At 40.6% G+C, this 17,046-nt stretch overlaps 2 long non-coding RNA genes across 3 annotated transcripts in view; one reads left to right on the forward strand and one right to left on the reverse strand.

Annotated features, from left to right (window-relative positions):
* The window catches only part of LOC144071682 (uncharacterized), a 30,923-nt gene extending 16,140 nt beyond the window's left edge, over positions 1-14,783 (reverse strand). For both annotated transcript variants that reach the window (XR_013299702.1, XR_013299703.1), the window contains exons 1-3: positions 14,636-14,783; positions 11,724-11,804; positions 4,341-4,432 (exon numbers count right to left, since the gene is read on the reverse strand). This is a non-coding gene — a long non-coding RNA (uncharacterized LOC144071682). The remainder of the gene's footprint in view (positions 1-4,340; positions 4,433-11,723; positions 11,805-14,635) is intronic.
* Positions 14,784-14,877: 94 nt separating this feature from the next.
* LOC144071683 (uncharacterized) lies at positions 14,878-15,588 on the forward strand. The gene is made up of 2 exons (XR_013299704.1): positions 14,878-15,259; positions 15,355-15,588. It is a non-coding gene; the product is annotated as an uncharacterized LOC144071683 (long non-coding RNA).
* The last annotated feature ends 1,458 nt before the right edge of the window (positions 15,589-17,046 follow it).

Genomic DNA, 17,046 nt, shown 5'->3' on the forward strand with positions numbered 1-17,046 from the left:
GCAACTGATAGAATATTTCTTGTCTGTTTCCCACAACAGAATTCAGTCTCTCTTGCCATCTTTGGATACACCCCCTGCTCCACATAAACATATCAGCAAGACTCAACTGCACCCATCGAGTCATGCCCAAAAGCAGACTTTACAGCATTGAAGGCTGTCAATAGATTATCTATCAGCTTCATCAAACCCAGATGAAAGTCAGACTGGTGTCTGAGCTTGCCGACTATGCTTGGAAGCTACTTGTATAATTTCGCGTGACAGTTTCTTCTTTCTGTCTTGATGCAAGGTTTTATTTGACAACTCCTGTAAAACTATGTTGCTGTGGGTGCTAGAAAAAAGGAAAAAGGAAAATGATTGTTCTTCTAGTATTTTTCAGAATTTGAATATAAAGTATATATATATATATATATATATATATATATATATATATATATATATATATAAGTATATATATATATATAAGTATATATATATATACTTTATATTCAAATTCTGAAAAATACTAGAACAATCATTTTCCTTTATATATATATATACTATATATATATATTTACATATATATACATACATGTATATATACATACATGTATATATATACATACATATATATATACATACATGTATGTGTATATACATACACACATACATACACATACATACACACATACATACACATACATACACATACATACACATACATACACATACATACACATACATACACATACATGCACATACATGCACATACATGCACATACATACACATACATACACATACATACACATACATACACATATATACACATATATACACATACATACATACATACATACATACATGCATACATGCATGCATGTATATATATATATACACACATACATACATGTATATATACATGTATATATATACATACATGTATGTGTATATATGCATATACATACATACATACATACATACATGCATGTATGTATGTGTGTATATATATATATATATATATATATATATATATATATATATATATATATATATATATATATATATATAATGTAGTTCTTGACCCAGCAGCAAAGCCAGTAATGACTACTTAACCACACAGCAGCAAATTGGCTCCTCTGATTGTAGCCACGCTAAACGAGGTCAGTGGAGACTCCGAATAAATGGCCGTGTCGCCAGTGCTCTTTGCTGCTGAGTCGACTGACGAAATAATGAACCGCACAGGCTTGTTTGATTTCCCCTGGAGAAAGCTGAGTGGGAGTCTGATCCTCATTCAGCCCTGGCTCCCACTAACCCAATCTACTCTTTCTCTCCGTCTCTGACCTACAGACTGTGTCTGTGCAGGCCTTTTTAGGGGCCATCTATGCTCTGTGATTTATTGTAAATTAAAACGCTGGGACCTCGGCAGCAAGGCTTAAATACCCTCTCTGACTAGCAGGCTGTGCACCGTAGAGTCTGGCCTGGGTTCCATTTCCTCTCATGTCAATGTTGTTGCTGTTGTAGCTAACCAATAATTCACATGAAATTGCGTGTTTTCATGGGGATGGAGCCCTGCAGTTTGTGGCGCATACTCGTCATATAAAATTAGACAACAGGCATGTCTGTTTATAATATATGCACCGCAATACGAGGTAGTGGCACCGAGTCTGCTGCTATAGTGCCTTTGGCGGGATTTCTCCACGCTGTGGTTGTAATATACAGCAATCTCGGGTGAATGATTTTATGGAGCAGAAGTAAGAAGTATTCTTCTTTCGGGAAATCGTCAGCTTGAGCAATGTGGTCAGTCAGCAGTGATGTGTCTTGGCAGGCCAAGGTAGGGGCAACATAGTCATGGACGCAGTCATCATCATCTGGCCACACATTCCGACCATATCTGGGCAGTTAACTGGATCTCCTTCGCCTGCTTATCAGCCAAAAGGAATTTTCGATCAGTGGACCTCTTTCCCTCGCTCGAAATCCTCACTATCTCCGTGAACTTCTTTTATATTTTCTTCCACTCTCGCTGAATCTTTTCCCCCCTGTACCTTCTTTCAAACCGACACAAACCAGAGTCAGTTAATGGTGATTAAGATAAGGGTGCAAGGAGATGGCAGGCGGCTCCCTAGGATAGCCTTGAACCCAAACAGCTCTGATTCACAGTGTGTCACCACTATGGGAGGCCTCACTTATTTCTACACTCAGGGTACACTCCATTTTTTTCACCTTTATGCAAATTATAACCACATAAGCTTATACAGGGGGACTACACTTTTTAACGGACTAACAATGTGACGTATTTGAGTCACAACCTTAGTATTATCTTCATAAAAAATATTACTCACACACTCACTAAGCACAACATCAGTTCTCAGTGTGTTTGAATGTTACTTTCACAATTTTAAAAGAAACCTAGCATATTTCCACAATGAAGAAGATTTGACTTGTGTTTATGTATGACTGTTGTCTTAGAAACACCAACAGACAGAGGAGGGCAGATGCTTCACTGACAACTTGTTGGCTTACAGAAAAAGACGGATCAAATGCAGTACTTCAACAGCGTGTGATCACTTACCACCAATCGTCACACAATATGGTAACCATAGCATAAGAGCACAGCATTCCATATATCGCTCTAAATTACTGTACATGGACATTTAATTATGGCTGGTGTCTCAGAACATGATTTCTTTTCACCATACGGCTGAACATGGGAGCTTCTGCTTCAGTACTCTGAAGTTACATGACATTTGCACCGGTGCCAGAGACAGTAAATTTGAAGACCGTTTCATCCCATTTGGAGTTTCCATTTGTAGACTTCCACTGATGCCGCAACTATGTGGCAGTTAAAGAAGGTGCAGAACTGAAGAGAAATTTGATCCTTTAAATATTTATTTTCCTTTTTTTAATTGAAAAAAGAATGGAAAAAAGTATACCATATTGTCTTATTCATTTGAAATAATTTTGTTTTTAAAATTAGCTTTGATAAAAAAGATGATGTTTTATTTTACAAAAAAGTCACCTGCTCGTGAATAATTTGGAGCTACTGTTTTAGTTTTTCACCTCTGTAATTAAACTGAAATATAGTACTAATATTACTATGGGGCTATTTGCAAATTTTAACTGGTAAGAAGTAGTCTTTTTAGATGAAGAGAATATTAGTGGTAATTACACTTACCTGTTTTTCAAAATACCATGAGGACTGGCTGTTAATGAAGACTGAACCGATATCTTTAAAAAATGTAAGAAGTCATTCAGGACTCCCACTAAAATCCACAAGGGAGCCTCTATCTACCTTTGGTTATGGTTAAATTCTATTTATACATATTAGAGCTGTTGACAATATGATAATACAAACTGCAGTTTGTCATTGAAGTTGTTTAGTACACTGAAGTGCTCTACTCAATTGCCTCTGATTTTGCTAAAGGAGTAAGACATGTTCCAGATGAACGTTAGATAAGAGTGCAATGTTGCTACAAACTGCATGTGATCACAAACCAGACGCACAGGAATGCATTTTGTCACCAGTGTGTGCGTGCACACACACACAATCTTGAAAGCTAATTATTGGCTATCTTGCCATCAGCGTGGAAGATGGCAGATGTGCTTACTTTAGAAATTTAATCCACTTTGAAATTTCTATCCAGATAAATCAAAGTTTCTTCTGGTGTGAACGAGTGAACTTGACAGTTTGAAATGTTTGTATGATGAATGTAGAGTCAAAGGTGTGGTCTAATATTAATCAAGGAATCATTTACCCTACAAATCCCTAAAATCTGTGTGACATTATTACATTGCAAAATCTTTTAATTTCTGAATTAATTAGGAGAAAACATCAGCGATCGAAGTAGTTTGGTCACGTCTTTGACAATTGCAGGGTTAATCTAGCTTCTAAAAACAGACAAAACCTCAAGAATATCAAACTTGAAGTGCCCCATAATCAGACCAGTAATAACAGTGTGTAGAAATGCCTTAACACTAAGGGCTGTGACCTACTCACATGCTGTAAAAAACACACACACGCGCACACGCGCACACGCGCACACGCGCACACGCGCACACGCGCACACGCGCACACGCGCACACGCGCACACACGCACGCACACACACACACATTTATATAAGGAGACCCACGAGTGTGTGCATTGCAGGGAGGCTGAATAAAGTAACAAAATTACAAGCCCAAGGTTTTGCCCCGAGGCAAAGAAACCCCTAAAAAATTAATTCATTTCCAAAGAAAATTATTCATGGCATCGTACTGTATATCATATAATCATCCACATCCACACAGTGCATTCATATTTAACGTATATATGTATCTTTGCATTTGTATTTGTACATAGTTGTTTGCTTTCTACATCGGCTTTACCTTCTCTTTCAACTTTCTTGAACTCAGAGATTTTCCATCAGATTTCCAGGTTCTCCACCCTCCAGTGATCCGAACGTTCTCCCACAATGCACCTGGAACAAGGCCAGTGTTGCTGTTAATTTAGCTTCATTATTGGCTTAAATACAGCACAGGGCCTGGTGCTGGAGCTAATGAGCAGTGCACAAGCTGTCTGAGCTACTCCCAGCCTTGTTGCCCCAGCTATTACATAAATTAGAGAGTGGAAAATGACTCAAGGGTTGTAATGGCATTAATTGAAGACATGAATGAAGCTGTCTCTGATCAGGGTAAACCCAAAGACCGTCCCCTCTTCCTAACAGGATGGTCCAATTTAGGGATAGAATGTCCTTTCTGTTTAGTAACAACCACATGCCAAGGACAGAATGTTGTATTTAGGAACTTAACCACGGAAAACAAAATGTCTTGTTTGCGTACGATGAGTAACTGTCTAAATGTATCTACAGTATTGTACTTGACTTTGTGTTTATACAAAGTAGTGTGTTTTAAGGGATTTCATTCTGCCCTGTTTATTCATGAATTGGTAACCCACATCTTTGTGGGTGGTAGGATTTCTGTGCGGCCTTGTATAAAGAAGCATGAAAGCAACACTTCAGTACAATTACACATGTCTGAATGGGGAAAAAACACTTTGGTACAATTTACTTTGTAAATGAATGCCCAAATAAAAATGAAATGCTCTAATAAAAATGATTCAATTTTGAACATGTGTGCTTTCTTGTAACTTGATAATGTGGCAAACTAAGGAGGGAGTTCTTTCAGAAGTTTGGCAGATAGTCAAAACTATTTTGAAAAAGCTGCAGCAGTTTTCAGAATAGGCCAAATATCTGCTCGGAGGTTTAGAAATGATATTGAAAGTTTAAAAAAAAGCATTCGCATGAGCAAAGTATTATGTTCAGAGTAAATAAATTAACATTTCTTCCTGACGCCTAGTTTTTGTTCATTTAATTAAACTGAAATTGAAAAGCAATTGGACGTCTCGATGCTATAGGCTCTTGAAGTTGTGTCATTTGTAAATGAGGTAGCACTGTACTTTGTTTCATTGCCAGAAAACATGTAGGAGTGCAGCAGAGCACTGGCATGAAATCAGCATGAGGAACTAACAAGGCGCTCTAAACAACAGGACAAACTAAACCGTTTCAAACTGTGGAAAATATTTATTGTAATGCCGTAAGGTCTTCAAAGGTGTCTCCGACTGTGGACAGCTTCCCTCCGTAGTTACAACAAGGACTTTCTGTCATCTTCCAACTGCCTCAAGACCGTGAGAGCCTAGAAGCTTTAGGAGTTCCTATGTTTAGATGACTTTGAGGGTTTTTCCTCTCTAGCCGTCTCTAAATTGTCCAAACATGACCACACTGGCATTCATTTGCACTCTCTCCCAACACAGCTTATCCTGACCACACAATGACAGTGTTTTTTTCTTGAAGATACCGAGCAGATAGCTGGCCAAAAATCTTTGAAACAAAATCAGCAGCTTACGGAGCTCAACGACAAGCTCCATTTTGATATTTAAAGAGAGGAAAGCTCAGCTTGATGTTTAGTTTAGGACTGAACAGGGCTCTGAGAAGATATTGGCCTGAGGTTGGTAGAACTCGGGCAGCAGATGAAGACGGCGATGATAACGGGGGTAGTGATATGTTTCATAAAAACTCAAATGGACACTAATGTGCTTAGTTTTTACACTTTGTACGCAGCTGTAACTACTCCATGCTTTGTTGCTGTGGTTTAAGTATCTATTTCCCTACAAAGTCGCATTGATAAATTAGCATGTCAACAAAGAAATAGTGGTATGTTCAGTTTACGGACATGTTGCAATGTCTGTTTCAAATCAGAGGCTGTATTTAAGTGAGCTTTGTTCCATTGCCCCACAGAGACCAATCTACTCTAGCTGCGCAAGTTTAATTAAGCGTGTGTCTGGCGACAGTGTACAGCAAATTCCTGTCACAGTATTGTCCTCTTGCAGGCCCACTTCTGCAGGAGAGCACTTAGCCATGTTTATAGCTACACAGGTTCAAAGAAAGGCCAGCAGCACAATAGAGCTGGCCAAGTTGGCTGCAGCACCACTGTGACGAAAACAGCGAGGACTCAAAACAAAAATATTGAAGGAAAACCTTTGCAAGGATATTACCAAAGTTCAGGCCTTCACTCTATATAATTGAATTCAACTCTGACAAAAACATTTCTGACACAACAGGGTTCTTTACACAAATGGTCCGGTTACATGTTTTACATGCACCGTAATTACTACATTAGTGAAAAACACTCTGAGCCAAGTCCAAAATATTTTTCAGTGAATTTGCGATAGGATACAGGAGGATATACCTGTCAGTGTCAGCTATTGGCTCAGTGAAGGGGTGGATGGGGGTCATAAGAGGAGCGTTGTGACAGTGGTTGCATCAATATGCACTGACGCTGTTATAACAGGTCTCGTTTCATGTTGGCTTCCCGTTATTAGGAGAGAAAGCTAAGCGTATTTGGCGCCAATGTTGGTAAAGTGCAGACACGGAGGCCACATTAAAAGAGATGAAAGTGGAGTTTGGGTACTGAGTAAATATTAGGATAGCGCTGCTTCATCACCTGCTCAGCATTTAACTAAATAGTGGGCTAACGCTGACCATCAAATAAAGTCAGAGCTGCCAGTCTTCTCCCGGTGGCCTTCTCACAGGCCCTGTGACCTGTCCTTCAGACCCCCGCCCAGCTCACACCAATGCTTTAATCCAGCTAACCTTGTCAAAACCACCAGACCTCATTCAGAACAGGGAGATGACTCTGTACACGCCAGCAACCTCTATAAATAGAAATTTCATTGAGAAGCAGTGGGCTGAATGGGAGGTATTGTAAACAGCAGGGCAGCCTAAAGCCTCTCAGGGTCTAACCTGGGAAAGTGATGGAAAGTGACGTGCTGCAGCCGTCAGGCATGCAGTACAATAACAAACTGACACCACGAGGCCAATGTGCTTCACTTCATATCTAAAGGTTTTCATTGACCTTCAAACGGTATAATAGCCATTGAACATTCCTTTATTGAAGCAACAAATCAATTTGACGGATCATAACAGAAGAAGCTCAAGGCTATCTGTTTGGAATGATTGTTGTTGATAGTTGTTGATTCCCGGAACTTTTGGCAAGTTCACAGTACTACCATACTTTAAAGGAAATTATTTTTGAAACAGCTGAATGGCAAACGATTTTATGAAAGATAAAGAAGCGCTTGAGGAAATTAAGTGGTTTTATTTCTTTTTTATGGACAGAATTTCTAGCATCAATAAGGTAGACCAACACAGTCAATTGCCTTTTGGTCATGAGATGCACTCCCTTTTACTGATGCGTAGCTGATCTAATTGTAATTGTAAGTGTGTGCTCATTCCAGCAAAAACAAAAAAGGATGTGCATGACAACTGGGTATTATTCTAAATACAGATACCGGATGCATGAAACTATATGCAGTTATGGATCACTTGGTTGCCGGACTTCAGTGAGGGACCCAATAAACCACTGGGAGAGGGAGGGAGAAATTGAGGACAAGAATGGGAGAGAAGATGAGCCACGTTTAAGCCACTCATTTGATTCACAATTCACACTTAGATCCCAGCCAGGGGCAGGGATTTTGAGGAGGAGAGATCAGTAGTCAGGCTTAACTTAAAATGTCAAACACTTTACTTTGACTTCATGGAAGAAAAAAAAAGACAGTTCAGAGACCCCGGCACACCGACCAAACATTTTCCCTCCTTCGCATGAAAAAATATATCACGACACAGACTAACTCTTTCACAGAGGTTCAGCCCTGAAGGTTAGTGATACCCAACCATCAAACATCCATCAATTAGAGAATCAGTGCTCAATTATTTTGCAGATATGCAACCCTAACCAGGATAAACGGTGGTTAAAATAACTGAATGAATAAAAATTAACTACGACCGCATTGGCATTCAAGAACCATTCGCGCTGGGTATTTCGCCAACTGCCCCTCATTGCCAAGGTATTTAAAATAAGTAAATAAATAATACTTCCACTCTGCGCATCAATACGTTTATATCCTTTGAACGCTCCTACCAAAATTCTTTATGATCCATCTCCGTATAACTGAAAAGTAGCCATTTTAATTCCACAATCAACACTGACACAAAAATCTGAAACTACACTATGTACACATTCCTAGCGCACATCTACCAAAATTCATTCTGATTCGTCCACAAATAACAGAGGTGTTGTAATTTTACTCATCAAGAACAAGGAGAAGAATAAGGTGAGAACTTGAGACCTCCCTCTGGGAAGTCTAAAAATAAACTGTAGTCCAACTGTATACAATTGTCTGTCAAATTCCTGAATTAAAAACAGTTTTAACTTGAGATTCTTCAAGAATAAACGGTCCAAAAAGCATTACAGGGGGCGTTTTGGGGGGGACCACTAACATTTCCAAAGTTACTGTAACAAAAAAACATTCCATCACTCAACTTAATAGCATAAAATCATCCTCCACGGAAGAGGAAAAAATGTGCAAAAATCCAATCATGGAGGCACTACCAATACACAGAAGTGGTGACGGACACCCTCCCCTATATTAGCCTATGACCTAATGCAGGCAAGAGGAAGGTGGTTAAATGTGGGACTGCTCTCATCTTTTCAAGCTCCACCCATGCCTCCCCTTGTACTGCATGAATTTGCTGAACCTCCTGCTCTAAACAACTGCTGGGTCATGAAAAGATTGGGTTTTGGGAAATCCACAAGTTTCCATGCACGGCAAGCAATGTAAGCTGCCCTCACTAAGCCAATACAGCCTACTTAAAGAAAAAACAAGTGAGAAAGGAGAAAAGCCAAATCAGATCTATAAAATACGTATAGTGGAGTGAAGCTACAATACTTCTTTCACAGAACCAACATCAATAGAACACAATTGGTAAAGTTCTGAACTGGCAACCTATTTGTGTTGCACCTTATCTGCAAGGTGTTTCCAGAAACTCTGGAAGAAATTGGCTTCCACTCTACCAATGCAACTAACACTGCACAACTTATGTATATATTAAATGGGACCAAAATTTCCCCGACACGTGTCTTTAGACATGAAGCTGTTAAACAGCCTGATATATTGTGTTTGTGTGTGTAAATGCCTAAAATGTTTTAGAACATTGACCTCCCAACACACTGCACTATTGCTTACTTTTTGTATGTACGCATACAAAGGGTCCACATTATACACTTGTGATAAACGACACCATCTGCTGCTCAATCTATGAATCATCACACAATTAACAATCCAAAACATGCGTTGGATAAAACAGGGCTATAAAGTCACAGCAAGCGTTGAACGCATAGAAAATGAGGGGTCGATGGTCTGCCTGTAAAATACAGATTAAAATGCAAAATAAGCATTGATGTCAACAAATAATTCTATACAAAATGAATACTTTAGTTAAAGGATGGCTTACAAAGTGTGCTAAAAAAAAACTTTAATAATTGCAGGGAAGCCATGGAAAACTGAAAGATGAAAATCCATGGTTCCTTTTTTTGTAAACCAGACCAGACACCCTGGGAGCTGGGGTGAAAAAAATGCAAACGCAAATACATTCTCTAATAACATGGATATTAGCTCTGCTCATATTTGTCACGGCATGATCCGACCGCCAATCGGGTGTTTGTTTGAATTTGTCGAGACACATGATTAGACATAATTCCAGTGGCAGTCGTGAATCTGGGTTTAAGACATTTATTTCATCGTGTTCGCCTGGTCTTTATTCCGCTCTCCAACAATAACACCTCCCCAATGAAAGGAAATTCCACCGCCTTCTCTGCCCTTGGCTGAAACACACTTAATCCTGCTCTGGTTAATGAGGTCACCTCGCAAGCTACATTTCACCCCTATGTTATGATTTGATGGAAACTCTAAGGAATCATTGAGTAGAAGCTACTTAAAATTCCCTTTTTTTCATCCAAATAATATACAGTATGAATAGTCTACTGGATTGGACTGCTTCAAACTTTGCTCACCGAGTCCAAGCAGTCAGATCAATCAACATCGCCTTGAGTGGAAGTGACAGTGTGTCTGCAAGACACGTTAGCAGTGAGAGGAAATTGGAGACAAACAGATACAAAAATCCAATCGCTGCTGGAAGCAGCGAGGCACAAGGGGCAGGAAATAAACCGGTATTTAAGATGATTACCCGAGCGGAGGCCGGGCCTCTTCGGCAGCCCGGCTGCACCACAACCAATGTTGTTAATTAGAGATTGTTTGGGGGAGAAAAGGCAGCCTTGTCAGACTCGCTGTAGTGTTCGTGATGGCTGGCTGGAGGGGGACATGCAGAGCTCTTAATTGGGGCTGTATGCTGTATCGGTGGCTGACCAGAACGCTAGTGATGATTGCTGTGAGCAGGTGGCCACGGTGGCAGCTCCACGCAGGCCGTCTCGGGCCAGCCTGTCTGTTCTTGTCAGGGCCTGGAACACTGAGCAGACAGCTCCTGAGCCCTGCGCTCATTACGCCAAGTTGCCCACCCTGTTGCCTGGCAACTCCCCTACAGCCCCTGCATAACACTTCCTGCCTAGTCCAACAATGTACCCAGAGTCATGACAGACCACTTCAACATTGTCTACTAATGGGAAAAAGGTGAATGCACCACTTTTGAGTAAATTGCACATATCCATTTTTGTTTTATACTTTGGGATAGTCAAGCGCAAGATGAGAAAACCTTTTCAGAGGACTATATATATATATATATATATATATATATATATATATATATATATATATATATATATATATATATATATATATATATATTTCACATTTTAGGGAGGGCAATTGTTTTTATTTTCTCAGAAACCTACAGCAAACATATGTTAAAGAAACAATAGTAAAATAGAGAACAACAGGCTAAATGGGCATCTGTTAACATAACATCTGTCGATGGTCAGAGGCACAAAAAAAATATGTTGAGTATGGGTTGCAGGCCCAACCAAACTATATGAACGGTGCGACTTATAGTGCAGGTTGATGAAATGATGGTTTAAAACCAAAATGATAGTTTGAATAAAATTACCAGTGCCTGTTTGGGCTGAAATCATGATGGCATCAACCTCCTGCAAACTATTCATTCATTTTCCATTTCGTTTATCCTCACAGGGGTCGCGTTGCACTGGAGCCTATTCCAGTCATTTATGGAGAGTAGGCAAGGTACACCCAGAAATGGTTACCAGCCAATCGCAGAGGATAAGGAGATTATTATTTCTTTGTACCCCGAGACATCAAAAACTATAAAACATAGGATTTGAGGACAACTGTGTATGATTCTAAACCTGGTGTCTGTTTAGTTGAGTTTTGATGAGCTATAAGAAGTGTAAACAGTGTAAACTCACCTGTCACATGCGGTCAGGAAAAATTTAACTGACACCAGAAACAGCCCAAAAGAGAATCCACTGAGATTCTATGAAGATTTTCTAAAACATAGAGGAGCACGATAGATTCAAAATATGAAATAAAAGGACACATATGATCCAACCACAAAAAAATACTTGCTGGAATACTATACTTTTATCTGATATGCACTCATTAATCTAGCAGTAATATATGGTATTTATGTGACATGAAGACATTACGGCTTGGATAAACACTGTTTTATTACGGCGTGTCCATGATCTCTAATTAAGTTAAGTTTAATCCAATCAGCAATAAACTGATGACACAGCATCCCCAGAGTCATGCCGGCGTTCCGAGGGCAAAAAGTTAACATGAAATATATATCTTAGCCGCAACCCAGAGTGTCCCGAACATTAGGTAATCCAATCCAAACCAGTCTAAAACCCAAATCATTCTGTGGTGTTGACCTAGTTGCTCTTGTTGGACTACAGGGGGAAAACTTAATTTATCACGCCAAGGGGCCCACAGCACTGGAAATGTTGAAAACGGGTTATCATTAGTCACGGGGAGCTCGCATGCCTGGAATGTCTCACTTGGTACACTCAGGATATCGGACGAGATGGGTGGTGTTCAAGCAGATCGGGGGCACTCTCGCATCGAGGTAATCAAAGCAAGCAGCGTTAGCACTACTGCGTTCACACGCAGCTGTGCTTTCTCTGCGTTTGCACCTTGGTTGCTGGTGCGAGACCTCACAGTGGAAGTGCTGGTAAATAAATGGTTTTGTCACCGTGTCCACACATTCCTCCAACCAGTGAGTTCTCTCAGCCTTGAACTCCCATTAGCACAGGTTGCCATCTTCACAGTTGTCTGCTGAAACCAACTCTTAACACTTAACAAACGGACCACAGGACGTCCCATTTACTGAGCACTAGTATGCCTAACGTACAAGTGTAAACCAAAAGTTTAAAGATAAAAAAAAGTATAACAAGGCTGTATGCATTTGTAATCCAAATCATTTTGTAAACAAAGGTAAAAAAGAAAAAACAATCAAATTAGGACATCAGATGGCCTTAAAATAAAATGCTAAAAATCAGTTTTGAATTTACCATCTTGCACATCTAAATGTTATTATTAAAAGACTTATTTTATTGGAATTCCCCACTGATCACTATGGCAGTGGACGTCAGTGGTAATGCGTTTCGACCCCGGGAAACGTCTTAGAAAAAATAACTATTAAATAAAATTCTAGTATGATGCTATCAATTAATCATCTAGCCCAAGATGGTTGACTGCTAACTAACAAATAATGACATGACACCTTAGCGGTATTAAAATATCGCCCTATAAGTCAACGCCTTTAGTAGTACGCGATCTTTCACTGTAAAAAGGATTACTATATGTAACTTAGCTCATTTCAAGATATCTTTCATCACAGTATATAGGAAGGAATTGGTTGTTTCTAACTGAATAATAGACACAATGACTGATTCATTTTAGAAAGCCAACACCAGAAGGACTTGTAATTTTCTCCTGGCTTGTCTGAAATGACAAGTCTATTTAATTTGGGGTATCAAGGGATGAGAAGGGTCTGTTAAAGTACCAACCTGATGAGGCCTACCAAATGAGGGACAGGACAGCGAGCAAGAGAGAGGAAAGGAACGTCATTAATCACGCTACAGTCGTGTTCTCGTGAAGGTATTCTCTCTCACTTCATGCAAAAAGGCCAGCGGAACAAGAACGCTCTGTACGGGTGGTCAATTAGTTTACAAATTTCAGTTGTGATTGAGGACTTCATGGCAGCTCTGGTTCCAAACTACCGCCCAATCTGCCTGAGCAAAAAAACATCATATCAGCGCCAAATCCTTATGCCGTGACCCATGGCATTCCCTCACTTCCAGCGTGAAGCTGCTCATTCCGTCGCAGCCCACCTTCAATCTTTTAACTGCGGTTACATTGGATCTACTTACGTCCTAGATCTGCCAACACGTTTGGCCTCGGTTCAGTTTTCCAGGCATCTGTCTTTTTCTCAAAACATGCAGACAAACTTTCCGGCTTCCACTAGATCAAAACATTATGCGAACTTTTCCACTTTGCACAGTTCAGTCTGCCTTTGCAGAAAGACAGATTCAACCAATAAATGCAACAAGTCAAAACTGAACAGAGGACACAACTCTATTCGACATGCGTGTTTCTAGGGTATTGTATTGTTTTTTTTTAGATGATCAAATGCTCATGCAACAAGAATAAGGTTTTCCAGTCAGCTCTGGAGTCATGCTCGGCTTCAACTACTAATATGCTTGATAAACGGGCATAACATTTTTGCATAATTGGCACCTTGCTACACACAAGTGCTGAAAGACACAAACACACTGAAAAGTGCTTTAGTTCAGCGATGACTAACACTGTTATCAATCATCCTCCGATCTAGTGACAACGTGTCAAATGGGCTGCAATGCGCAGTCGCTCGAGAATAAGCTGCGTCTTAAAAGTGCTTCTTACTCAATGAGTCATAACTGAACATTAAAATAGAATAGCATTTAATAGAGCAAAGCTTTCTCCTAAAGCTGTATATTCATAATTAAGATAAGCATCAACTTGTGATAATAAAGGAGATTCCTGCATTATTCACATTTCTAGTAACTGACCAGCTAGGCTACGCAGTGTGTTGAGAAAATGCTATTACCCATGTAAACCACTTCTTGTCGTAGTTTCGCAAACACACCAATCATGATAGAAAATGTTACAAATGTGTACATCTATACTGAATGTATGCGGCAGAATTATTCATCAGTTTACCACAGTGCGTGCAACAATACAGTATTATGCATGGTATGTAGTGGTGAAATGCATTATTGTTCTAAATGGATCAATTACAGGCAATACAGGGAACAGTACTCCCGCCGCACCTCACCTAGCTTTAAGAATCTTGTTCATGACTTGCAGCAGCAAAGTACACAAAGGATATTCCCAGTACAGAGCGCTTCTATGTCAATGCTGTCGAGCCCAGGGACAAACAGGTGTGTGGTGGCGCCTGTCATCCAATTACAGGTCCAGCACCTGATGGGCTAAGCAGAAGCAGGTGCGGCTCATCACAGCCATGGAGGTATTTAAGGCACCCAGAGCTGGACCAGGGCGCTGGATCGTCTTTATCAGTTTACTGTAAAGTACCCTCTCACGCTATGTCCTTGTTTTTGCCTTCTCTGATCTTCGGCCTCTTGTTTTTGCCCGAGGACCACGATTACGATCTCGAACACGATTACGATCTCGACCACGATTACAACCTCGACCACGATTACGACCTCGACCACGATTGCAACCACAACCTGCCTACGCCACTGCCCTTGTGCCTTCACTCTGTCAGGGTGAATTGCAATGAAGAGACATCACCATCAGAAAAGCTGTCTTCATGCCTGCTTCGGGGGCCTTCGCCTAAAACCATAACAAATGCCTCTAATATATGATGATGAAAGTGAACACAACCTTGATATAAACTGGTCACAAGCGTGTGCGTGCAGATCCGCACGACTACTATACTGTATGTGTGTGGGAGTTCGGAAACGGATATGTATGGGCTGAGGTAGTTCCTTGGAAACAAAGGCTCCAGAATCACATGAGTCTTTCCTTTCACAGGCACCCAAGGCTCCCCGTCCACATCACTGGAACGCTTAAGAGAGAACATCCTGGAGCTGCCACCCCCTCGTTTCCCTTCACCTGACCTAAAGCACATCACAGCTATCAATAACGCGCATGTTCGTGGAACAGCAGCAATTTTCACGACACAAAAAAATGTTCTCAAAGTTCTAAAAATGAAACTTCAACAAAAAAAATGGAAGTCCTTTCATTACTCTAGTATTCCAGCGCACATTCTCAAGGTATCATCTTTCCCTCAGAATGATCTCCTTTCTCTTTTTATCCCTCCACTTTTACAATAATCTTACGGTTCGGTTTACTGGCCCGGCTGCACTGTTCAAAGGTCACCCCCACCCTCGTCTTTTATGTTCCCCCACCTCTTTTCCTATTCCTCTCCTTTTGGGAGGCCCCTTTTCCAACACGCCCAGCACGGCCGGCATTCCACAGACTGTGGGAGCACCTTCAAACATTCCACAAGCATAGCGGACAGCCGCTTCCAGCCACATGCAGGGCGACTGAGCCGTGCCCTCGGTCGCCGCTAAGCCTCGCTCGCGTCTTTGATCGTCGAAGAAACTGTAGGAGAGGCAGCGTAGTAAGAAGGATGACAAGGAGAAAGCAACTATGTCCAGGTGATAACTACATCGCATTAGCCACTTCCAAGCTACCACACGGAAACCTAGGTGCCATGGCGGGGTCTGGCTGGCAGCTGCAGCGACCGTGGTCTGACCTCCCCTAATCCTTCAGGCCGCTACTACGCTGACACACAGCTCCAGTTTCACGCTCTCGAGTAAGGCCAAGAGCAATCATGACACTTGTACTCACTGGTGGCACGTCAACCTTTATAAACAATTAATAAATTCATCATGCAATGGAGTTCTGAAAGATTGGAAGGTTTGGCAAAACCATTTCTTCCAGCACTTCTGGTGGAGAGACAAGTCAATTGTAACTCAGGGCTGGGCTTGGGCACACACACGCACACACACACACACATACACACACATACACACACACATACACACACACATACACACACACATACACACACATACACACACATACACACGCATACACACACACATACACACACATACACACACATACACACATACACACACACACACATACACACACATACACACACATACACACACATACACACACATACACACACATACACACACATACACACACATACACACACATACACACACATACACACAAACATACATACACACACATACACACACATACACACACGTACATACACGTACACACACACACATCCACACACATACACACACACATACACACACACACACACATACACACACACACAATTTAGCCAAACAAAAACTCTGTAAAAGATGACTTACATACATTGCATTAATTTAGTACACTTAAATCTTAACATACAGTCCAACATCATACTACATAGCATTAGCTAGCACAAGCTAGATTCTGGAACCTCGTTGATCAGCTTGTGACCGTCACGTTTGATGGGGAAACTTATTTTGTCACTGTTATTTTACAATTTGACAAACGATTTTGGAAAACTAACAAAAGAGGCCATGAGATGTCGCCAAACACCAAGCATTGAAATTTCATTTCACTGCCTCAAACATTTTCACACGCCAATTTTGTTTTATTAATAAATTTTTGTTTCATAATAGGACATATTTATCATAGTGAATA

The sequence above is a fragment of the Stigmatopora argus genome, chromosome 3 (assembly GCF_051989625.1).
Source record: "Stigmatopora argus isolate UIUO_Sarg chromosome 3, RoL_Sarg_1.0, whole genome shotgun sequence".
NCBI classification, from domain to species: Eukaryota; Metazoa; Chordata; class Actinopteri; order Syngnathiformes; family Syngnathidae; genus Stigmatopora; species Stigmatopora argus.